General features: G+C 44.4%; 1 long non-coding RNA gene across 1 annotated transcript in view; it reads right to left on the bottom strand.

Annotated features, from left to right (window-relative positions):
- Positions 1-4,010: 4,010 nt before the first annotated feature.
- Positions 4,011-25,282, bottom strand: part of LOC147913651 (uncharacterized) — a 28,032-nt gene continuing 6,760 nt past the window's right edge. The window contains exons 2-4 of the long non-coding RNA XR_015548598.1: positions 17,917-17,999; positions 10,997-11,092; positions 4,011-4,733 (exon numbers count right to left, since the gene is read on the bottom strand). This is a non-coding gene — a long non-coding RNA (uncharacterized LOC147913651). The remainder of the gene's footprint in view (positions 4,734-10,996; positions 11,093-17,916; positions 18,000-25,282) is intronic.

Here is a 25,282-nt window from a genome sequence, read left to right as displayed (position 1 = left end):
CTTTGTCTGGCTTTGGTATCAGGGCAATGCTGGCGTCATAGAATGAGTTAAGAAGTGTTCCCTTCTCTTCAATTTTTTGAAAAAGTTTGAGAACGATTAGTGTTAATTCTTTAAATGTTGGGTAGAATTCACTAGTGAAGCCATCAGGTCCAGGGTTTTTATTTCTCAGGAGATTTTTGAATACTGCTTCAATCTCCTTACCAATTATAGTCATATTCAGATTTTCTATTTCTCCATGATTTATTCTTGGTAGGTTTTGTGTTTTCTAGGAATTTGTCCATTTCATCTAGGTTTTTCAATTTGTTGGCATACAATTTCTCATAGTACTCTCATAATCCTTTTTATTTCTGTAGAATTGGTAGTAATGTCCCCACTTTCATTTCTGATTTTACTAATTTGAGTCCTCTCTTTTTTTTCCTTAATCCACATAGCTAAAGGTTTGTCAATTTTGTTGATCTTTTTGAAGAACCAACTTTTGGTTTCACTGATCATCTCTATTGATTTTCTATTCTCTATTTCACTTATTTCTTCTCTAATCTTTATTATTTCCTTCCTTTTGATAGCTTTGGGTTTAGTTTGTTCTTCTTTTTCTAGTTCCTTAAGTTGTAAAGATAGATTGTTAATTTAAGATCCTCCTTTTTTAAAAATGTAAATGTTTATAGCTATAAATTTCCCCCTTAACACTGCTTTTGCTGCATCTCATAAGTTTTGTTATGTTGTGTTTTCATTTTCATTTATCTCTATGTATTTTCTAGTTTCCCGTGTGGTTTATTTTTTGATACATTGGTTCTTTAAGAGTTTATGTTTAATTTTCACAAGTTTGTGATTTTTCCAGTTTACTTCTGTTGTTGACTTCTAACTTCATCCTGTTGGGGCCAGAGAAGATTCTTTGTATGATATCTATCTTTTTAAATCTATTGAGATTTAATTTGTGGCCTAATATATAGTCTATCCTGTAAAATGTCCTATGTGCACTTGATAAGAATGTGTATGCTGTGATGGGGCCAGCCTGGTGGCGCAAGCAGTTAAGTGCGCATGCTCCGCTAAGGCGGCCCAGGGTTCGCCAGTTCGGATCCTGGGCATACACCGATGCACCGCTTGGCAAGCCATGCTGTGGTGGCATCCCATATAAAGTGGAGGAAGATGGGCATGGATGTTAGCCCATGGCCAGTCTTCCTCAGCAAAAAGAGGAGGATTGGCAGATGTTAGCTCAGGGCCAATCTTCCTCACACACAAAAAAATGATAATAATAAAAAAAGAATGTGTATACTGTTGATATTGAGTAGAGTGTTCTGTATATGTCTATTAGATCTTGTTGGTTTTATTGTATTGCTTAAGTCCTTCATTTCCTTACTTATCTTCTGTCCAGTTGTTCTATCCATTATTTAGGGTGGGGTGTTGAAGTCTCCAACTTTTAGAACTGTCTATTTATCCCTTCAATTCTGTCAGTTTTTGCTTCATGTATTTTGCAGTCTGTTATTAGGTGTGTAAATGTTTATAATTGTTATATATTCTTGCTGTGTTAAACTTTTTATTAATATATGATGTCCTTGTTTATCTCTTGTAAACTTTTTTGATTTAAAGTCTATTTTGTCTGATATTAGCATAGCCACCTCTGCTCTCTTTTGGTTACTATTTGCATGGATATCTTTATCCATCTTTTCACTTTCAATCTATTTATGTCTTTTTTGTCCTTCATTTCCTGCATGAGTCTCCTTTTGTGTTTAGTTGATTTTTTGTAGTGAAACATCTAAATCCTTTCTCATTTCCTTTTATGTATATTCTACAGCTATTTTCTTTGTGGTTACCCTGGGGATTACATTTAACATCCTGAAGTTATAATGCTAATCTGAACTTATACCATCTTAACTTCAATAACATACAAAAACTCTGCCTTTTTACAGCTCTGTCCCCACCTTTTTCAGTTGTAGAGGTCACAAAATTACATCTTTATACATTGTGTGCCCCAAAACATAAACTAATAATTCTCTTAAATGCATTAGTCTCTTAAATCATGTAGAAAACAAAAAGTAGAGCTGCAAACTGTTGTTACTATAATACTAGCTTTTATAATTGCCCATGTGTTTACCTTTATTGAGATCTTTATTTCTTCATATTGTTTCAAGTTACTGTCTAGTCCTGTCATTTCCTTTCACCTTGCAGGAATCCCTTGAACATTTCTCAAAGGGCAGGTCTGATGGTAATGAACTCCCTCAGCTTTTGTTTATTTGAGAATGTCTTGATTTCTCCCTTGCTCTTGAAGGACACTTTTGCTGGATGTAGGATTCTTGGTTGACAGTTTTTTCTTTTAGTACTTTGAATATATTGGGCCACTGCCATCTGGCCTCCAAAGTTTCTGATGAGAAATTTGCTTATAATCTTACTGAGAATTCCTTGTATGTGATGAGTCACTTCTCTCTTGCTGCTTTCAAGATTATTTGTCTTTGGCTTTTGAAAGTTTGATTATAATGTGTCTTGGCATGGGTCTCTTTGAGTTCACCTTATTTGGAGTTCATTGAGCTTCTTGGATGTTTATAATCATGTCTTTCATCAAATGTGGGAAGTTTTCAGCTATTATTTCTTCAAATATTCTCTCTACTCCTTTCTCTTTTCTCCTTCTGGGACTCCCATAATGCATATGTCGGTCTGTTTGGTGGTGCCCCACAGGTCCTTTAGGCTCCATTCACTTTTCTTCAATCTTTTTTTATTTTTTGTTCCTCAGACTCAACAATTTCCATTGTCCTATCTTCTAGTTTTTGTTGATTCTTTCTTCTGCCTGCTCAAATCTGCCTTTGAATCCCTCTAGTGAATTTTTCATTTCAGTTACCATGTTTCTCAGCTCAAGAATTTCTTTTTGGTTTCTTTTTAGGTTTTCTATCTCTTTATTAACAATTCCATTTTGTTCATACATCATTTTCTTCACTCTCTCAACATCTTCCTTTAGTTCTTTGAGCATCTTTAAGACAGTGTTTTAAAGTCTTTGTCTAGATTGGTGGTTACCAGAAGGGAAGGGGGAGGGGAGGAGGACAAAAGGGATAATTAGGCACGTGTGTGGTGATGGATTGTAATTAGTATTTGAGTGGTGAAGATGAGAACATGATGTAATCCATGCAGAAATAGAAGTATAATGATGTACACCTGAAATTTATACAATGTTATAAACCAATGTTACTGCTATAAACAAAAAAAATTTTTTTAATTAAATAAAATAAAAAAATTAATTGTGCAATAAAAAAAATAAAGTTTTTGTCTAGTAGATATTTCAGCAAGTCTTTTTCAGGAACAGTTTATGTTGATTGATTTTTTCCCCCTTTAAATGGGCCACACTTTCCTGTTTCTTTGTATGGTTTGTGATTTTTTTTTTTTGTTGAAAACTAGACATTTGAATCTAATAATGTGGTAACTCTGGAAATCAGATTGTCGCCTTCTCAAGAGCTTGCTGTTTTTTTGTTATTGTTTTTGTTTTTGTTTTTCTATTGCTGCAGCCTGTCTCTATGCCAAGGATCAGCCTGGGATATAAACTTAAGGTCTTCTCAGGTCTTTTCTGAGCCTGTGCCTTTCCCTGAGCATGCACAGTTACTTTCTATTTTTTCCTTGTGTATGCAGTTGCATACACAATGTCAAATGTGTATGCACAATGTCAAATGTGCATACACATTTGAATGTCTGGCTCCCAAACGGGGAAAAGAGAAAAAACGAAGGTGGGGAGGAAGGATTTCATCCCTTTAAATCCCCTGGAATTCACTTTAGCTAGAGGGGTAGGGGTGTAACAATGGGGGGAGTGCCACAATGGTCACCCTCCTCTTTGTGGCTCTGTGATCAGAAGCAGCAATCAGCGATCAGGGGACACAGGCTTCATATTTGGTGGACAACCACCCTGTCTCCTGCAAGCTGCATGCAAGCTGCTCCAGAAACCCATGCATAAGTGCCTGCCACTGGGCTGGGGGTAAGGAAAGGGTAGCTGCTATTGGGCTAAGAGCTGAAATGGACCAAAATTAACTGCAATTCACTGTCTAAGCGTTCCCCTGGAAGTTGCAAGCCTTCAATAGACTCCAGAGTTCCAAAATAGTTACATCAGACAGATTCTGCCAGTGCAATTGTTGTCTAGGTAGGGATACAGATTCCTGGTGCTTCCTACACTGCCATATTCCCAGAATCCCTTAAGAATATAGCTCTTTGAGAGAAGATTTGAAGGATGTGAAGAAGAGAGCCATGTGGACACCTAGAAGAAAAATTTTCTAGGTAGAGGGAATAGCAAATGCAAAGGCTCCAGGTGGGAGTTCCAGGTTCAGCTGCAAAGGTTCACTTTGTAAATCGTATTGTGTTTTTAACTTCAAATTCTAATTACTCCTTGCTGGTATATAGGACAGCAATTAACTTTTGTATATTAACCCTGTATCCTGCCACCTTGCTATAATTGCTTATTAATTCTAGGAAGTTTTTGGCAATTCTTTGGGATTTTCTACAATCATGTTATCTGCAAACAAAGACAGTTTTATTTCTTCCTTCCCAAACTGTATACTTTGTATTTACTTTTCCTGTTGTATTGCATTAGCCAGGACTTTCAGTATGATGTTGAATGAGAGTGGTGAGCGGGGACAGTCTTGTCTTGTTTCTGATCATGGTTCACACGGGTGATATTCATTTCTTCCACGGCTCTCTACTCCTGACAGCTGGGCCACCTCACCATGTTCACTTGGAGATCTGGATCTGCTCCTCGGCCCCATATTTCCCTAATAGGAACCACAGAGCACTATGAGAACCTTCTACCACACCTGTCTTCTTGGCAGCATTGCCCATATGTCCTGACTTAGGGACTCCTGACCATCTGCTGAATGTCCCAGCTCCTGAAAACCCAGTTCCCTAGTTGCTATCCCCATTTGCCCATTGGACCACAGTCCTACCTCCTTCTATCCACCCCTACCTGCTGGGATGAAAGTTCATATACTCCTGGATGAAGGTTCCCATTGCCCATCAGTGGCTATGTCTGCCCAGGGGACATTCACCTGGTTTTGGAGAAACCAGCTGTTTCTCCAAAAGACCTCATCCTTGGGCTAAGGGTTCAATAAGGACTCTGCAAAGATGGTTATCCTTCACGGAAAGAAGTCCTTGCTCTTTCCAATTAAAAGGAAGGGTAAGGAGAGTCATTTTAGCAACATGTAGGAGTCATTCCTCACTGCTTAGACTTCCTGTTTAAATAGGTATTGGTAAAACAAGATTAATCTATCTGCTCATGCACATATTAGTCAACAACCAAGCCCTCTCTCTGTGCTAGGCCCCATGCATGGCATGGGGGATAATTCACAAATCATTCTCACTTTGCTACCAAAGTAGCTGGAATGAGCATCTGCATGAAGATGCAGTGCTTTGGAAGTGCAGTATTTCTTTTTATATCTTTTTCCACTTCTTACCTTCAGAATAAGTCTTTAAGTAAAGCATTATCAAATTCTTCACAGATGCGGGCTACACAAAGCATTCTCATTGTTTGTCATAAATATAATATCTTTTAAAATCTCCAACACAACTTAAGGGCGTGTTTCCTCTCATAAATCTAGGCTGCCTGTCTCAGATCAAATTCTGCTTTTCAAGCAATTTTATAGCTAAATCCTCCCACATAATTTGTAATCGTTTCTTTAAAAAGGACATGAAGCTAACTATGATCCTTCACTGACTTATCTAGCATTTACCACTTTCCTGTTTTTAGAATCCTTATCCCTTTCAAGTGGAATTCTAAAAATATTAGTTAAGCCACCAACTAATTTCTAATCCTTGCTTCTATTAATATTGACTGATGGGCAGTTCATCTCCTAGCCTTTGTCCTTGCTTGATTAAGCAATTCTAATCTCTTCCTGACAATCTGATTGTTGACAGTATGACCAAGTCTGACCAGGCAAGAAGGTATTCTTGCACACGGAGGTCCTGAGTCCAGTTTAGCTATAGGAAGCCCTTCAGGTAACTCTTCTATATATCTTCCTCCCTCTCTCATTCTTTATTAGGGCAAGAAACCACAATTACCTACCCTAAGTGCTGGGTTAATATTTTAAAATCTACATTACTTCTAAATTCTCCACTCTCAGTACCCTGCATGGTGCAGAGATAGGCCTCCAGATGTTGTTATAGCTTAAAAGGTCTTCTAACAGCAAGGTGGCCTGGGCAAACTATGTAACCTTGAGCCTCATCTATAAATGCAGAAGGCTTCTCTGATGAGTGATGTTTCTGCTGAGATCCGGACAGTGTGGTGGATGCTGTGGTGCACTATCCAGAACCCTTCCAGATCAAGGACCATTCCCCCGCTGTGTCCCTCTCCAAGGGAACTGCCCTGGGTGAAAGGGAATCTCCTCACCCAAGGTCACACTTCTTCTCGAGGGAGCCCACACTGAATAACTAGTTGATGCAGGGGTACAATGGCCCAGCCTCTCTGCCTCAACTTGGGACTACTATGAACGGGCATCCCAGCTCCAGAGCTCCTAGTGTGCACTCTGCTGCAACTACACTGCTCTTCAACTTTACCCTCTGCCCTACCCTACTTTCCTCATGTCCTTACAGGTGTTATTCATGACTGCCCCCTCGGTAAGCCTCTGCACACAACTCTCCATCTCAGAGTCTGTTTCCAGGGAATGACAGTGGGTACCAAGAGTGATCCCAGGAAGTAAACTCTAAAAGGGGATCTTTGAGCTGGATCACCTGCTAGCTGGCAGTGAGGCTGGTAATGAGGACCCCTCACTTTAGGTCATAAGTTGAGCTCCGATAATATGTGGCATGTGTAGTGAAACAACTGTTAAAGCTTTTAATGCTACCTGACTTCAGGACTTACTATAAAGCTACAGTAATCATGACAGCATGATATTAGCAGAAGAAGAGACAAATAGATTAATGGAACAGAATAGAGAACCCAGAAGCAGACTCATACAAAGGTAGTCAAGTGATCTTTGACAAAGGAGCAAAGGCAATTTAATGGAGGAAGAATGGTCTTTTCAACAAATGGTGCTGGAACAATTGGACACCATATGCATAAAAAAAAAGGAATCTAGACACAGACTTTACACCTTTCACAAAAATTAACACAAAATGGGTCATAACTTAAGACTACCTAATTGTAAAATTCAAAACTATAAAACTTCTAGAAGATAACATAGGAGAAAATCTAGGTGACCTTGGGTTTAGTGATGAATTTTTAAATACACCAAAAACACGATCTATGAAAGAAAATATTGATGAGTTGGACTTCATTAAAATTAAAAACTTCTGCTTTGTGAAAAACATGCTAAAAAAATGAAAAGACAGCCACAGACTGGGAGAAAATAATACCAAAGCAAGTATATGATCCAAAATTCACAAAGAACTCTTAAAATGCAACAAGAAAACAAACAACACAATTTAAAAAATGGGTGAAAGTTCTGAACAGACACCTCACCAAAGAAGATATACAGATGGTAAATAAGCATATGAAAGATGCTCAATGTCACATGTCGTTAGGGAATTGCAAATTAAAACAACAATGAGACACCACTGCACAATTATTAGAATGACTAAAATCCAAAATGTGGACAACACTAAATGCTGGTGAAGATATAGAGCACCGGAACTCCCATTCATTGCTGGTGGAAGACCCTTTGGCGGTTTCTTACAAAGCTAAACATGCTCTTACCATATGATCCAGCAATCATGTCCCTAAGTATTCACCCGATTGAACTGAAAACATATGTTCACACAAAAACCTGCACACGAACGTTTATAGGAGCTTTATTCATGATTGCCAACACTTGGAAGCAACCAAGATGTCCATCAACAAGTGAATGGATAAACTGTGGTCCATCCAGACAGTAGAATATTATTCAGCACTAAAACAAAATGAGCCATAAAGCCATGAAAAGACATGGAGGAAACTTAAATGCATATCACTAAGTGAAAGGAGCTAATCTGGAAAGGCTACATATTGTATGGTTCCAACTACATGACATTCTGGAAGAGGAAAACCATGGACAGTAAAAAGATCAGTGGTTGCCAAGGGTTTCAGGGGGAAAGATGAATAGGTGGAGCACAGGGGATCATTAGGGTAGTGAAACTATTTTGAATGATGCTGTAATGGGGGATACATGACATGATGCATTTGTCCAAACCCATAGAATGGGATGACATAAAGAGCGAACCTTAACATAAACTATGGATTTTAGTTAATAATAATATATCAATACTGGTTCATCAATTGTAACAGATGTACCACACTAATGCAAGACGGTAATAATAGGGGAATTGTGCAAGAGCAGAGAGGGTGTATGGGAACTCTCTGTACTGTCTGCTCAAGTTTTCTGTAAACCTAAAACTGTTTTAGAAAATGAAATCTATTAATTAAAAAAAAAAAACTTTTAAGAGTGGTAAATTGGGATGGGATATTAGTGGAAAGGATTACCTTAGTTGGTGCAATGTCTCAGGCATTTGGGGGAAGTCCTAAGTATGAGGACACTGGAACGGATGGCTGTTGCTGGGTGCTATCAATGCACTGGAGGAAGGTAATGAAAGGCTGAGGCTGGTTAATCACCAAAGTAAGGTGAGGTGTGAACACCCCAGGGCTTCTCTGGCAACACAGAAAGAGACCTCACGTCTTGCAGGAGGAACTGAGAGTCAGGCCCAGGACTTAATGAGAAGGACAGCAGAGCTCCAGAAAAGGTTGAATGCTCAACCCCAGCAGGTCTGCTATGCCAAGGTCAGGGCCCCAACTAGAAAGAGTGGGACCCTGAAACTTGGAATGGAAAGAACTAGGTTGATGCACTCAAAAATCTTTGAACTCCAGGTCCTTCTGAATGCTCTGGGCTTGCAATGGTGGTCCACTCCACCCTATTAAAGGCTAGCAGTCCCCACCTTCCCAGTGGGCCATCAAGCTGATAAGTCGGCTCAAATCACAATATAACCCAGCCAAGGAAGAGCTGGGCCTTGCAAGGGAAGAAGAGATTGTATCCTGAAGGAGCTGCCAGACCTAGCCAAGATGCACCACCAGAATATCCTGGATCAAGGGGCAGAATATTAGATGGGGTAAAGGAGGGTTTATCAATATGGAAGCACTGTTCCTGGGACACAAGATTTAACACCCTGGGAGACAGTGCTAATTTGCTTCTAGAACGGTTCTCAGAAGTCTAAAAAAGTGATGACCCACTCAAACTAAAACATTAGTGTCATAACTGCTATGGCAATAGTGGAGGAAAGAATCAAAAATCTCAGAGAAGTGGGCACGCTAACGTGGATATACCACCATGTTTCACAGTAGGGCCCAGAGGACACTCCATTCATCATATCAGTAAGGACAGGGCTGGTGAGGCAGCACCAGCATCAATGAGGAGCTCAGCAGTTTGTCCTCTGTAGGCCAGCAGACAACAGCTGATGCTGTTATAGAATGGGCTCCCTTCTAGCAACGAGGATATTAGGATCCCAAATAATAGGTGGCAGTGCTTAGTTATCAAAAGCAAAGTGGGTGCCGTTATTGTAAAAGCAGCAAAGTTGGAGTGTTAAAGAGGGAGGGGGTGACCTGCAAATAGCTATGAAGATGGTTAACAAAACACAGTATTCCCAGGGGACAGATGGATAGGCAGCCAATAAAATATTACCTAATTATATGATCAAGAGAAGTTGACAGTCGATATAGGGCCTGAGGGAACCACCCCAATGCGAAGACACAATCCTCTGCTCAGTTTCCAGGCCTGAGCTGGCCTTTGACCTGTTACCCCCTGACTGAAGGAGGGCTGGGTCCTTATGAGGACGAGTGACACAAACCACAGCAAAATGCAAACTATCACCATGCCCATGGCCTTCCCCAAAGAGATCACCATTGAGCTGGTGAATGCACTCTTTTCTATCCCTATCAGTAAAGAGGATCAGAAGCAGTCACATTCACGTGGGAAGGACAACAGCATGCATTCTGAAGTTTTGCACCACAGCTGTGTTAACTCTCCCATCTTTATAAAATAGGCTGAAGGGACCTGGGCCATCTGGACATTCTGCAGACCATCACATTGGTCCACTATATGAATGACATCATTTTACTAAGATCAGATAAGCAAGAAGTGGCAAGTATGCTGAAGGCCTTGGTAAGACACATGCTCCCCAGAGGATGGGAAATAAACCCTGTCACAATTCAGAGACTCACCACATTAGTGAGATTTTAAGAGATCTCTTAGTCTGAGGCAGGTCAAAAATTCCTTCCAAAGTAAAGTACTGGGCACAAAAAGTCTTGCACCTGGTAGACTTCTTCAGGTTCTAGAGTGACCATATTCTGGACTTAGGAATAATGCTCCTTCTCTTATACTGGGTGACACCAAAGGCTCTGAGTGGGGCCCAGAGCAGGAAAGGGCAATGCAGCAGGTCCAGCCTGCAGTGCAAGCAGCCATTCCATTTGAGCCACAAGACCTGGCAGACCTGGTAGCACTAGAGGTATCTGTGGTGGGAAAAGACGCTGTATGGAATTCATGACAAGCCTCAACAGGAGAATCACAGTGCTGACTCCTGGGGTTCTGCAGCAAGACCAGTCTTGCCCTACCCTCCTTTCACCTGCTGCAGAGAACCACACAATTGCTACTGGCACTCTCCTTGGCCCTTAGTAGAGATGGGACCTCTGACTATGGGACAGGAAGTGACGGCAGCCAGAGCTTCCCTCATGAGCTGGAGTCTGTCAGATCCCACAAGTCACAGGTGAGAAGGCCCAGCAGCAACCCATCGTAAGATGGAGGGTCCATCAGGGACGGGCTCAAGCAGGTTCGAGTGGCAGTGTGTATCATCTACATCCCTACACCTGTGCCTTTCCCCTCAGCCCCCAGCTGAGGTCACATGAGGGAACCTTTGTGACCAGCTGATGCAGGAAGAAAAAGGCTGCACTTCGTTCATGGGTGGGCTGGCTCAGCACTGAGTGCAAGCTGAAAATGGATGGCTGTCACACTCCAAGTCCACTCAGAGGTGGCCTGAAAGGTGAGGGGAAATCTCCTAGCAGACAGAGCCTCAGGCAGCATACCTGGTCATCCACTTTATGGGCAGAACAGTGCCTCAAGGTAAGACTGTCCACAGGCTCATGGGCAGTGGTTCATGACTTAGCTGTCCTGGCAGTGGCCTGGAAGGAGAAAGATTGGAAGATCAGAGACAAGGAGGTCTGAGAAGAGGCATGTGGATGCACCTCTAGAGGTGGGCATAAAACACATGTCACACGTTGTCCTCCACCAGACAGCATCTACCACAGAGGAGACACCTAACAACCAGGGGATACAACAACTTGGCCAGTGGGTGTCATCCAGCCTCTGTCACTGCCCACTCCAGTGCCGGCCATGGGCCCTGGACAGAGCAGCCATGGAGCAGCAGTGGAAGCCATGGGTGGGCCCAACAGCGTGGGCTCCCTTTCTCCATGGGTGAGCTAGCGCATGCTGCTGCTGCATGGCCAGTTTGCTGGCCACAAGACCAGTGCTGAGCCTCTGATACAGCACCATCCCTCCAAGAGACCAGCCAGCTCATCTCTGGAAGAGCCAGAAACTCCTCTGGACTGGGGCTGACAAATATTCGAGGTATGGGTTTGCTTTTCCCGCAGCCGAGCCCCGGTGGCACCACTATTCGAGAGATTACAGAACATTTGACCCATTGACACGGGATCCCACATAACACTACTACAGAGGGGGGCTGCTTTACAGGAAGAGGTGTGGCAGTGGACCGTGGACACACTGGTCCTGTCCCACAGCACATCATCCTGAAGCCACTGCCCTGACAGAGCAGAGGAATGGCCTCAAAGACTCGTGCTTGGAGCTGATACGAATAATATGCCCTTTGCTCTGGAAGGGATCTCTGGCATGCCCCAGGCCTAAATCATGACCCTGACATGGTAAATAAATGTTGGATAATTATTTGTAAACTATCAGGGTGAAATGATGTCAAATCACTAGACCGCATGTGGGCTGAGTCCCACATGCTTGGATTATCCCAGAGTGTCATAAGCACAATAAGAGAAGTATGTGGCTGTTTTTAAGAAAAGAGCACTTTCTAGATAGAAAAAGCGGTGGAGACATTCCAGATAGAGGGAGGAATCCTGCAGAGGGGCCACGTCAGGGCAGAAGTTCGGTACTGCCAACCCCAGAGTCAATGAAAGAGTTACTGCCAGTCCATGACAACTGGAGTCCTTTCTGCTCTGCATCAGGGAATTCTTGACAAAACCCATATCAAGTCTGTAACCAAAATTCACATCTGCCCCCTTCTGGTGTGTCGTGAGCTGACCGCCTGCTGACACACCCACAGATGGCCATATCTTATTGTATGGCTATATTTCACTGCCTTTCAGTCCTCACGAAGCACAGGGACGACAAAGGAAGCATGGAAGAGGAACCAGTGAGAATTTTGGCTGCAATTAGCATTTGTTGGAGTCTTTTCTGCTTTTTTACAAAATTTTAGACACTGTATTCACTGTAGATGAGTCAGACTGACAGACTGACGTGGTCTCTGCACTGTTTGCTCTGACTCTGAGTCAGAATAATGCTATCCATCAAATCAGACTCACCCTTGTCCCGTGTAAACAGCTGCTTACCAGAACCAGGTTCTGGCCAGGGCCCAGAAGTGAGGCAGCAGACTCAGAGCTGTGGCACCCAGGTAAATGTGAAGGGGAAAAGGAGACGAAACTGTGCTTCTGGACAGCACATCCTTCCAGCCGCTTTGGGGCAGGTGGGGCATTGTTGACTCCCTGACCGAGACGTCCTGCGTACAACTTGTTACCTAAAGTGAGGAGTGGGACCTCCCCCTGCCCTCTTGTCCTTCAGCCTCCCTGAGGACGACCACCTTGAGATGCAGAGCAGAGCAACAGCAGGCAACCCTCACTTCTCATTCTAGCGAATGACCTGCCCTCAAGGCTTGCTTTTCTGTTCTCAGGAACAAAACTGGTTTCCATTTCTACGGCCATTGAGAATTTAAAAGATGGCTGCTTTTAGTGGTTTATTCTACTTGTCTTGAGCCTCACAGAGGAAGACTCTTGTTTTATCTAAAACCATTAGAGCACTGTCTCTACAAGGGTGTTAAGAATAGTAGTGGCACAAATGTTGGGTATACTACTCTTATATGTTAGTAATAGAATATTAATACCCAAGAAAGTTCTTATTCAGAAAGTTGAGGGTTTTCTTTTAAAAACAAGCAAATAGATTTGCACACCCATGTTCACAGCAGCACTATTTACAACAGCCAAGTGATGAAAGCAACCCAAGTGTCCATTGATGGATGAATGCATAAATAAGATGTGGTCCATCCATACAAAGGAATATTAGTCAGCCTTAAAAAGGAGTGAAGTACTGATACATGCTACAAGATAGATGAGCCTCGAGGACACTACGAAGTGAAATAAATCAGTCACAAAAGAACAGATATCATATGATTCCACTTACATGAGGTCCCTGGAGTCGTCAAATTTATAGAGACAGAAAGTAAAACAGTGGGTGCCAGAGGCTGGAGGGCGGCGGGGGGGAGTTAGTGTTTAATGGAGACAGAGTTTAAATTTTGCAAGATGAAGAAGTTCTAGAGATCTGTTGCACAACAATGTGCATCTAGTTAACATTACTGTACTGTACACTTAAAAATGGTTAAGATGGATATTGTATGTTATATGTTTTTCTTTTTTGTGAGGAAGACCAGCTCTGAGCTAACATCTATTGCCAATCCTCCTCCTTTTTTTCCCCAAAGACCCTGTAGATAGTTGTATGTCATAGTTGCACATCCTTCTAGTTGCTGTATGCGGGACACCACCCCAGCATGGCCGGAGAAGTGGTGCGTCGGTGCGCGCCCAGGATCCCAACCTGGGCCGCCAGTAGAGGAGGGCGCACACTTAACCGCTAAGCCACGGGGCCGGCCCCTGTTATATGTTTTTTTACCACAATGAAACAGCAACAAAACTCCAGGTAACCGTGTACTCTCAGTGTAAATTCCATGCCTTCTCCAGTGACCAGCAAACGGCCACGTACTGGTGTGCTTCCTGCATTTACCATGTAGCAACTGGTGTATCACAGTATCTCTTGACATTAATAATGATGCTCCACGGTCAGCAGAGCGCCTGCTCCACTGTGCCCTGACACAGGTAACCTGTCTTCTGACTTACTCCTTTGAGCACACCATGTTAACACACATACTCCATTTGCCTGGTCAGGAGAAAACCTGGCCTTTCCACTGGGTGAAAACAATCAGGGTATAAAACGCAGGCAGTTTTACCAAGGGCACACCTCTGTGTTCTTCCCAACGTCCCCTAGTTAACACTAGTTCAATCCAGCTAAAGCCAGTGCTTTCTGATGTCGGCAACCTAGTCTCCTGGTATGCTCCTTATTTATGACGCCCACGGGAGTTGAGTAACTACCAATTATTATTGTGGGGAAGAAGGTAAAGAACCTCAAATGTGTTTTATACCTTTACCCTGAAGGAGAATATCAGGCAAAATGGAAAGGAATGGTGTCCTGTGAGCACACACTCCATCTTAATGCACTCGTGCACACGCACGTAAAGGCCTATCTCCCCACCTCAGCCGTGCCCCTGGATTGACAGGGTTAGGAAGACTTAGGAAGGCTTATTGAGTTCTGCGCCTGAAGCGCTGGTGGCATAATTACTCATTTCCCTTGTTTGTGCCCGTTTTTTCTGAGCTCCATTCTTCTCTTGCTGGATCTGTTTACATTGTGTAAAAGCTCTGTTGCTTCGCCTCTTTACACGCCTGCTTACCGTCCTGGCATCCTTGGTCCTCTCTCCTGCTTAGACTTAACTGGAGTGGATTTCAATCACTGGAGTTTTTAAGGTGTGCTCTGGGCCAGCTTACGGGAGGCACTTGGACATGCTGAGTCAATGACAACTGATGTGGCACTTCATGGGGAGCATGAGGCACATTGGAGCACTGAAGGTTCTTAGACCAAAGACACGTAGTTAAGCTCGACACATGAGACCCAGGACAGAGAAGAGGGCTGGCATCAGACTGGCTGTGGGGCTGAGGAGAGAGCGTGTTGTCACTGCGTTGGCCTAAGGGATGGAGTCTGCCACTCCCAGCTACCTGCACTGAAACACTATCCTGAGCTGGAAAGAATTTAGTCTCGGGAAACCCTATAGAGAGTCCAGCTGTCTGTGGCTGACTGACGGACGAGTGTGTCCATCGAGTGTGTCCCCACCCACCGGGTGGCTGCACGCAGAACAACAGCAGCCCTGTCAGATTTCGTATCTGCAGCACTCTATCGCCTCCCGCTCACCACGAACTGCTCAAAAGCTTTCAGTGAGGCCCCTCCTGCCCCCAGGGAACAGTATAAAAGGCTGGAAGACAACGGGAAAGGGAAGGAGCTTGGCCAACATGGTGGACCCCAGGAGGGGCTGGGTTTGGACCATGTGAAGCGCTCCAGCCCCCTTTGTCCACTTGCCCATCAAAAAGGAAGTGGGGGCATCGACACATGGGACTCCGAGACTTCCTCTTCAGCTTAGACTGGAGCCATTACAGGACAGAATTCCAAATTCCTAATTAAACCCCTTTGGTTTTGTGTGTGTGGTTGGGGAAGGGTAAGCTCTTTCCCTGTGACCACCAAACCACAGGCTCCCTTCTGACTCTACAGCAGCAGAGACTGTGGTGCCATCAGCAACTCGGTGACTCGGTGCTCCTGCCCTTCCCACAGGCTCAAGAAATCTGAGCCCTTTCTGCCCAGCTTGCTGGCTGTCCAGGTGGACCCTGAAGTGTCAGGGACGTAGCATAAGTCTCCCCCAGCCAACACTGTCCCACACCCTAAAACGGAATCCAGCCACTAAGCTGTCGGGACTCCTGCCAGGAGATCTGGGAGACGCCTGGAAGTTGCTCCTGATCAGGGATGACCAGCTGAGTGAACCGGAGGAACCCTGCTCCCCTGAACTCTCCCGCTAGGAAAGGTCCCTCGCCCCTTGCTGCCTATGAGGCCCCTGGGGAAGGGCCTGGTAATTTATCGCTACAATTAGTCTGTTTTTATAGGTTCAGTTGCTGGCAGAGAAGGACACAGAACCCTTTCCAAAGAATCATCCAGGGGGTCGCTGGTGCTGCCGAGGCCTCCGAGGGCTGGCAGGCGCTGCTGCCTAGGAGGTTCGCACCTGCCTCCTTCTGCCCTCCCTCCTCGAGTTCATACTCTCACCCCTTCCTTCGTTTCTTCTTTCCCTTCAGGCAGAACTCTCTAGATCTAACCACAGTGCTCTTGGAATGGCCAAACCAATACAGTTCAGCTTGGCGTGGGGTTTGACTGTCAGCAACAAAAAGGCAGGACGATGCCTGGTCTCAAAAGAAGAAAGTCTGGGCGCTGGCCTGGTGGAGTAGTCGTTAAGTTTGTGCCTTCCGCTTCAGTGGCCTGGGGGTCACAGGTTCGGATCCCAGGCACAGACCTACGCACCGCTCATCAAGCCATGCTGTGGCAGCATCCCACGTACAAAATAGAGGAGGATGGGCACAGATGTTAGCTCAGGGCTAATCTTCCTCAGCAAAAAGAGGAAGATTGGCAACAGATGTTAGCTCGGGGCCAATCTTCCTCACCAAAAACAAACAAAAAAAAAGAAAGTCTGTATAAACAACGCTGAAAATAAGCCTGAGTCCCTCTGGGAAAAGTGTTGAGGGTCACAACCTTCGTTCGAATCTCAGATTCATACAGACCGTTTTCCTCAAAGATTCCAATGCCCAGAGCAGACATGCCATAGCAGCTGGCCCCTCACACTGACTGCTGATGTGTGAGCTCTGTGGGAGGAGTCTCGCACAAGAGGAGTGGTGCCCTTGGAGGGTCCGAATGCCTCTGCCTCTGCTCATGTCATGTCCACGACAGTGATCCCTCCTTCCCCTGCAGGTATATTAAAGTCCATGTCCCTCTCAAAGGCCCACCTTGTCCACGCCACCTCCCACAGGCAGCTTCCCTGGACGCCTCCAACCAGAGATGGGCTCCCATTCCTGCAGACGTCTATACCGTCAGTTGTCCCCATCACTCATCCTCTCTGCACTGGGCACTGCTTTGGGTTGGACTTTTTTTTTTTTTTTTAATACATGCTTTCACTCTGCATGCAGCTTACAAGCTCAAATCTTAAGCTTTTTTTTTTCCCCCCAACAGTATCCAGCAAAGTATGTTGTACGAAGCAGGTCTTCAATAGACCCCTGGCTGGGATGGCCTAAATGTCCCCACTGGGTTAAAGAGAGGAAGGCATGGGGTGATCTAAAGATCACCCATGTCAGTGCCAACCATGAGGTGTGGCTACTGGAATTAATAAGAGCCCTCCTTCTCCTCCAGGCTGCTGGGAAATTGATTCCTTCTCAATTTCAAACTAATGTTTGTGGGAAAAGGAACAATGTTATAGTCCCAGCCAAGATGCATAGATTAAAATAATGAACAAACCCAGCAGCCAACCAGTAGGACTTATTCCACAAAAACTCTGCTGCTGCCTCCAGAATGGAGCCACCAGGGTGCAGGGGGCTTTAATATTTAATGCAGTGATTCGAGGGGGTAGCAAAGGGGCCTGGCCGGGAAGGGAACATCGAGTCACTGGGAAATCAGGATGATGATTATTTATTCAGAACCCACACAGGAACCAACACAAAGTCGAAAACAAACCGATGACTTTGCATCGTCGTTGTTTTGTACCAGACTAGATTCCTATGGTCCCAAGACTAGGAATCCTGAGGCAGTGACTGCTGGTGGCTCAGATCAGACTAACATTTTAAAATCAAGAACAACACTTTTGATGTGGAAATACTATAAATGATATAGAGTGAGAATAATCATTGCTGAGTGAGAAGGGGCAAATAGCTTTGTAAGCCAAAGCAAGAGTAACTGCCCGTCCTGGATCAAGACATTGGAGGGGGGCAGGGCACAAATGTCCCAAAGCTGATACAAAACAATTTTCCTATTTCAATTAGTACAGCATAAAGATTCAAATTCAAAACAAAATGCTGTTTCCTACCTTAACTCGTGTGTGCCTCTTCCCATTTCAGATGACCACCCAGTGCCTTGACAGACTGATTGTCTCCTTGGATGGTGATACCCCTGTGAACCAAGACATTTTCAGCTGTAGTTACAAAAGTTGTCAAATTTTTAAGTTTCAGAGTAATGTATACAGCTCTCAAGGTACTTTCACGCCTCCCTCCGTTGTTTTGAGGGAGATGGGGGGTGGGGGGATGCAGCCTCACTTCTCATTAAGTAAAAAGGGCAGGTGCCTTGCTGCTGCCCCAAGACACAGCGACTGGCTGCTTTTCCAACAAGCAGGCTTTCAAAAGAAATAAAAATCTTGTTATTTAGCAGAAAAGGTGGCTTCTTTTTTAACTTTTTATACTGAAATTATTTTGGATTGACAGAAGAGTTGGAAAGCAGCTCAGAGGGTCCCATGTGCCCTCCCCTGGCCTCCCCTACTGTTCATATTTCTACAAGAAGTCGGCATTGATGGCCACTGCAAACTGAACTGCAAGTGTTGTTTGGATTTCCCAGCTCTCCCCTTGTGCACATTCGCCCGAGGCTCCCTGCTGGCCTTGCACTGCCTGCCTGCTTGTCTTCCACTGTCTCCGACTCGAGAAGATACACATGGTCCACGTCGCGGTCCACAAGGGATAGAACATCTTTTCTAGAGGTTTCCACCTTGACCGCCACTGGGCCAAAGGTTCCTCTTGGTGCCGAAAGGAGTGTTTGGATCTATTTCACGTCAGTGAAGGAGCGCCCCCTGGAAAGGATGTGACACCTAAGGTTAAAGGAAATCAACGCACAGCCTTGGCTGCGCGGTCAATGGAGGAATTATTCTGACAGGAGGTTTAAAAAGTCCTTACAAGGGTGAGTGTTTTTACCACGTTCTCAATGCTGTCTCGTTTTTCTCTTTTCTAATTTTGTGTTTGCATCTCCAGTCATATACAAATTTTACATGGACAATTACCAACAAGCAGCCACTCCTCCGTTATTGTTGGGGACTCAATAGACCCCAAACAAAGGGTTCTCCAAGGTCGTCCTTTCTGACAATACTTAGATGGATATTGAAACAGAAGCCCTTGTGCTGGGTTATTATCAAAGGATGGAGTAAGCAAGAGTCATGTGATGCAGAGTCTGTGATAAAAGGGGTCCCATATGCTAGATAACATCACATCTCAAAATTAAGAGATGAAAAAGAAAACATTAGGCCATCTCTGCTCCATTCAGCAGCTTCGGGTTCGCCTGGGAACCGGAGTGTGTTTATTTTTATTCCACAGGGCTTTGCTCACTTAAAAACGTGTTGCGTGGCAAATCGTATGCTGCCTCTCCTGCAGTTTATCTTATAATCACTTTCCGGAATTAAAATCTCTGTCTGGCTGACTTTGTGTCTATGAAATATTTATGCTCTGCATCTCATGTCTAGGGGAATACAGAGTTTGACTTTTGTTGGCAATTTCTGCTCAAAGTATCACATCTCCCTCAGTGACGCTCAGGTTCACAACACCAAGGCCTGTGGCAGCGACCTAAGGGAGACGGCAGTTAGAGGACAAGGTGCTTCCACTGGCCGTGGCACACAGCACGGGGCCACAGGGAGCAGCGATCCCACCCAACAGGCCTTTGTTCATTAGGAAACAAGTGCTCCTAGGACTGGTTCCAGTAGGAAAACTGGCCTAACCAGAGTTTATGGTGATCGTTATCTTCATAATGAGGCCATAATATGCAGACAGATATGTGGCCACTCGAATCTAAAGAGACACATTCCTTCCCTGTGATGCTTCCCGCTTGATGGCTCTTCCCTGCGAGTCCTATGGTGAAGCCCTGACGTCATCTGAGCATCTCTTTCTAGTTGTGCCCCTGAAGGAGCCTAATTCACACAATGGGGTGCACAAGCATTATCTACGAAGGGTTAAAGGCCACAGTCCCTGTCGTCAGGGGGCTCATGGTCTAATGCCAAGAACAACTAACAGAGCAGTACCATGACTGAGCATCAAACAAGCAAATTCCACCGTGTAGCCCTCCTTCAGCCCGACATCCGACCTCCACTAGTGTTTTATGTAGTAGTCCTTTTCCCTCTTCAACAATTGTTCCTGTTCTCCCCCTTCTGGGCACGTGGTGGTGGGGCTGTACTTCCTGGCCCCCTGTGGCTGGATGTGGGACTGGTTGTGGCCAGTGAGTTGTGAAACTCACAGGTGGGAAGAGTCAACGGCCAGTATGAGGCCCCAGAGCCATCTTTTTCTTTCTGCGAAGGTGACTAGCAAGGCTTCAAATAGTGATTGCTCTGTTGTCCCAGGTCTCAGAGGTGAGGACAACATGGAGCAGAGCTTGTCTACCCTTCTTGAACATGCAGTGTGAGCAAGAAATAAACCTTAGTTGTTTTCAACCACGCCAGCCTGTCCTGAATGCTGTACTGTTATGACTTTCCCAAAGGTCATAAATATCCTTCTAGCCAAACTCCTTGAAGGATTCCAAGTTCTCATCTCAAGTTCAGCAGAGGGTTTGACCCTGTGGGTCCCTCTTCTGCCGCTCCTTGATACCACCGCAACACTCTTTTCTAATGTCGCTGTAGATTCTTGTGTTTCCTCTTCCCCCCGTTACCTATCTGTAAGCACTCCTCGCGCTCAACTGTGGCCATTTCTCACTCTCTTTTTTGGAGACTTTATCCATTGTCTTCGCTCTAAATAGTATTCCAATTCTAGTTCTGTGTTTTCTCTATTCCTACAACTTTTTCAAAATTCAACATGACCCCAAACAGACTTATCTCATCTCCAAATTGCTACCCTTGGTAACCTCCCTATTCCTGCCAGCTCTTGTGATTCTCCAAGCTTGAAACTTGGTGCACACTCCTTCTCTGTCCTTCTTGCCCAATGAGCCAAGAAATTCTACTGATTTTTCTTTTTATTTTAACTGCTTCCTGAATATATCCCTTTCGTTCCACCATCACCATACTAGTACCCTCAGCCATTCAGGACTACATTAATACCATCTTAGCTTCTCTCTGAACCTTTTCAATATAGCTGCAACTCACTCTCAGATTCATTTCCCCAAACATCAATCATATATATCAATTTCTTGGACAATGTTCTTTCTTCCATACCAGTCAAATGAAGTTCAGATTTTTCTGCCTCACATTCTAGGTCTTCTGTCTTTATCTGGTTAATTTGACTTAAAACTATATGGTTTACTCTTTAGTCTTTCTCTCTCCCTTGCCCTGAATTGCCAATTCACCATGAATAGTGAACCCCTGTTAATTTTACGATGCCGGTGTTCTTGTCCCTCCTTCATCTGTTAATGGCACCTTTACTTTGCAGTACTATCTCTCTCCCACTTCATGTGATTCTGGTGGGGCTGTCAACCAGTGGCCACAGAGAGTGGACATAAGATTATGGTGACCTTGTATCCTTGTTTTCCTGGCAGAATCTCAGTTTATGCCTGTTGTCCCAACAAAATTATTAACAGCATTCCCTTTTCACTCTCAAAAGTGTCTCAGTTAGGATCACATGTAGTCACCCTACATATGACCCAAGAAAGCATGTCGGAATCCACCTGTGGGATGATGACACGGATGCTGGGAGACACTCACTCTGTTGGCCACCTGTAGCCCAAGTTGCTGGCAGCTATGTCCCATCACATGGAGGAGGCTGCTCTGCAGCAGAATAGAGGCCAGCGTTCAGAGGTGCAGGTGTCAAGGACCTCATCTGAGTTCCTGGATCCAGGCACATCGGAAGTCTAGGAGCCAATAAATTCCCCTTTTGGGAAAATCTACTTTGAGGTGACTTCTTGTCATTTGCAATCAAGAGTCCTGGCTGACACACAACTTTGGCTTCAGTAGTCCTCTGCCTCCCCAGTCCACTTCCTCCGTCTTCAAGGGTCAACTGTGAAACTTTCATAGACACTCCAGCCCAACTTTTTCAGGCTTGCTCAGGGAAATTTTTATTCTCTGAATTCCGATAATGATTACAGCCTCTTCCCTGCAACCTCATAAGTATGATGTTTACACTTAATGTCCAGTTGTTTCAGGATGTGGGGTTTTTTTCTCTAAGATAAAGACTATAAGCTCTTGGGAAGAGACAGGGACCCAGTTTAATCTCTTATATTTTCTTGAGACCTAACAGGTGCTGCACACACAAGTGCCCAATAAATATTTGTTGAGGATATGAATTATAAATGTAAAGGCAATATTGACCATGTGTCCAAGCAGAAGAGAGAGGGTCCTGCGGGCAGTGGGGAGTCACTTGTTTAACCAGGCTGGACAAGCGGGGTGGGGCAGGGAAAAAATGTTCTATCATCTTTCTTTAGGTGTAAAAGCTCCTCCTGCCTATACTTCGACTTCTGTTACCCAGACTCCATTTCTTCATCTTATACTCTTCACCCTGTTTCAATCTGACTTCTGCCTCCACCTCTGGGACCATTCTAAAGGCAACAGTGACCTCCCTTACTAAACCCAACAGACACGTGCAATCTTCATCCTGTTCTCTCAGCAGCAGGAGGCAGTTAACAGTTCTCTCTCCTGAAATCTCTCTCTTCCTTTGGCTTTGATGATGTCTCCCTCCCTTATCTTCCTTATCTCTTCCCTATCCCCTTATCTTCCTATTTTCCTCCTAAGTTGTTCATTCTCAGTTGACGAAGCCAGTTCATCTGTCTCTGATCTTTAAACATTGGATTTCCCTAAGGTGCAGGCCTGGGCCTTCTCCTTTACATTACATCTGTTCTCTAGGCAATCTCATCAACACTTACGGATTCAACTGCCATCTTTATGCTGATGATTTCCAACTTTATTTCTCTAGGCCAGACCTCTTCTCTGAGTTCCAGACTCATGTATCCAATTGCTTATTCGCCAACTTTTTACTTTTGTCTCATAGTTAATATGTCCTAAATCAAAATAATTTTTTCCCCTTATCTCTAAGAATGCTTTTGGCTACAAATAATAGAAAAAAGCAACAAAAAGTGCCTTGAACAATAAGGATGTATGTTGTCTCACATCATAAGATGTCCAGAGACAAGGACGTTGATCATCAGCTCAACAATGTCATCAACAACCTAGATTCTTTCCACCTTTCTGCTCTGCCATCTCAGCGTTTTGACTTCGTCCTTAAGCTTGGCCCTTCATGTTAGCAAGAAGGCTACTATTTCTAAGCATCACAAAAATATCTTCTAGAAGAAGGCTATGTCCTAATGGGTATCTCTTCTTTATGAGAGAGGAAATCTCTTTCCAGAGGCCCCTCTGAAAGACTAGATCGCATGCTCATGCCCTACCTACAAGGGAAGCTGTGAAGGTAAGGTTTCTGCATTTCCACAGTCAACTGTCATCTCTTACCTAGACTGCAGCAACAGCCTCTTATCGGCTCCCCTAGCTTCTGCTCCTGCCTCTCCTCAGTCTGTCCTCCATGTACCGCAGCCGAACAAATGTTTTAAAGTACAACATTTGTGGTGGGCGTAATGTCGATGTATTTTCTCTTCTCCATAACTGAGAAGTTTCCCACCATCAAGACTAGCCATGAGGTAACACAGCCACATGGAAGGGGAGAGCACAAAGGGTCTGCCTAGACCAAAGAAGTCATTGCTCAGTTTTGAGTTTTAAACCTAAAATGCAAGAGTCTATAGCAAGCCATAGTCTTAAAAGCAAGGCTTTTTGCAGTACAGGATCTCTGGGGGATGGTAAGGCAGGGAGAGGACCTGAGGTGGTGCCTCCAGAGCCACACTCCCTACACACGAGCTATGGGAGATCCCAAAGTCGCCATGTGCCCTGGCAGGGAAGGCTGAGAAGGTTGTTGAAACAAATGTAACCTAGGGTTGGGACTGGCTTACATTGCATGTAACGAGTTCACGGTCAGAGGCCATGGTGGAAACCACAGCACCAGCAGCAATCCTGGCACATGACCAAAGGCCAGGGGGACGGATGTTAGGACTTGCAGAGGCCAGGGAGCACCTGGCTGGCATGTAAACCAGAGCCTCTGCCTCTGTTGCTATGAGGTTATATAAGCTTCCCCTGACCCAGATGCCACTGAAAAAGAAGGCAAGGAGGAGCTGTAGGAAGAAGCCTTGAAATGACTGAGATTTGAGCTAGATAGTGACTGAGGTCATGAGTTGAATTGCACTAAACAAAAAACCAAAAACACCAAAGCAGACTGGACATACTATAATGGGGTAGAATAAGTTGTCTGCCTGTGGCAGCCTAGGGTCCTCAAAGAAAAGTTGAGTTCAATTTTAGAAAATAGAGAAAGTTATAATTATTTTTTGTACAGCTGTGTAATGTACATATATTATATAAATTTTGTTCCCTGCCCATCCCTCAAGGTCATGCTTAAAACTTTTCAATGATACTCCTTTGCACTCAAGATAAAGTCCAAAATCATTTTATGACTTTCAAGCTCCTGCATGATCTAGTCCCTGCGTGCCTCTCCACCCTCATCCCTAGCCAGTATAGGTAGTAGAGGAAGTGTTAAGAACGTGGACTCAGGAGCCTAGGTTTGAACCCTGGCTCCCCTTGGGCATGTTTCTTAACACCTCTGTGACTCAGTTTCCTCACACATAAAATAGGGATCCTAACAGTGACCCACTGGTGAAGAACACTGTGGTCTCTTTGATACCGAACCTCTTAATCTCAAATTCATGTGCCCGATGAGCAATAAGCTAATCACAGAGACACCAGGGTTTGGAGATGGAGAAAGGTTTATTTGAATTGGCCAAAACGAGAAGGCAGGAGGATGGTTCTCTCAAATTCACCTTCACAAAAGAAGAAAGCAGGGGGTCTTTATAGAGCTAAGGGGCTTGGGAGGAGGAGTTTCAGAGAAACAAAGGGGAAGTCCGTTTCTTTCACTCCAGACAAGCCCTTGGGCAACCAGACTTCTGGGAGTCAATGGCAGCTGGGGGCTGGTTATCTGGTGGTCACAACTTCCTTTAAGTCATTCTTTTTCTTCTGCAAAACAAGCTCATAAATCCTTGTGACCCTTGAATCACTCCTTAGGTTAAACAAGACAGCAGCAAATAGACAAGATTAACTTCTTTTCATCTGTGTCTGTGTTGTGAACAAGGTCAAAGGGTAATCATGTTCTTATTGAATATTTACAGTAATCCTCAGGTACCTGGCTTCACCTTGATAGAGAATCAGCATATTACTGGACATGCACTATGACCTCTTCCTTTCAAGTAGACTTCTCAAGGTTTGCTAACTAAGGCTCCAAGGTCTGCCTCCCTTTCCCTGGGGAGTCATGAGTATTACAAAGTCGTTCCTCCCCTGCTGACTGTGAGGCAGTTCTTAGAGGACATCTTAGCAAGCCCTTAATCTTGATGTGGTAAGAAACTTAGGTGTATGGTGGTTACCTAACACATGCTTGGTGGCACCTCTCTTTGTATGAATGCAGATGTTCAGTTAATGA

Source organism: Ceratotherium simum, chromosome 26 (genome assembly GCF_057802395.1).
Source record: "Ceratotherium simum simum isolate JZ-2026a chromosome 26, ASM5780239v1, whole genome shotgun sequence".
NCBI classification, from domain to species: domain Eukaryota; kingdom Metazoa; phylum Chordata; class Mammalia; order Perissodactyla; family Rhinocerotidae; genus Ceratotherium; species Ceratotherium simum.
This window is presented reverse-complemented; position numbering and strand designations above follow the sequence as displayed.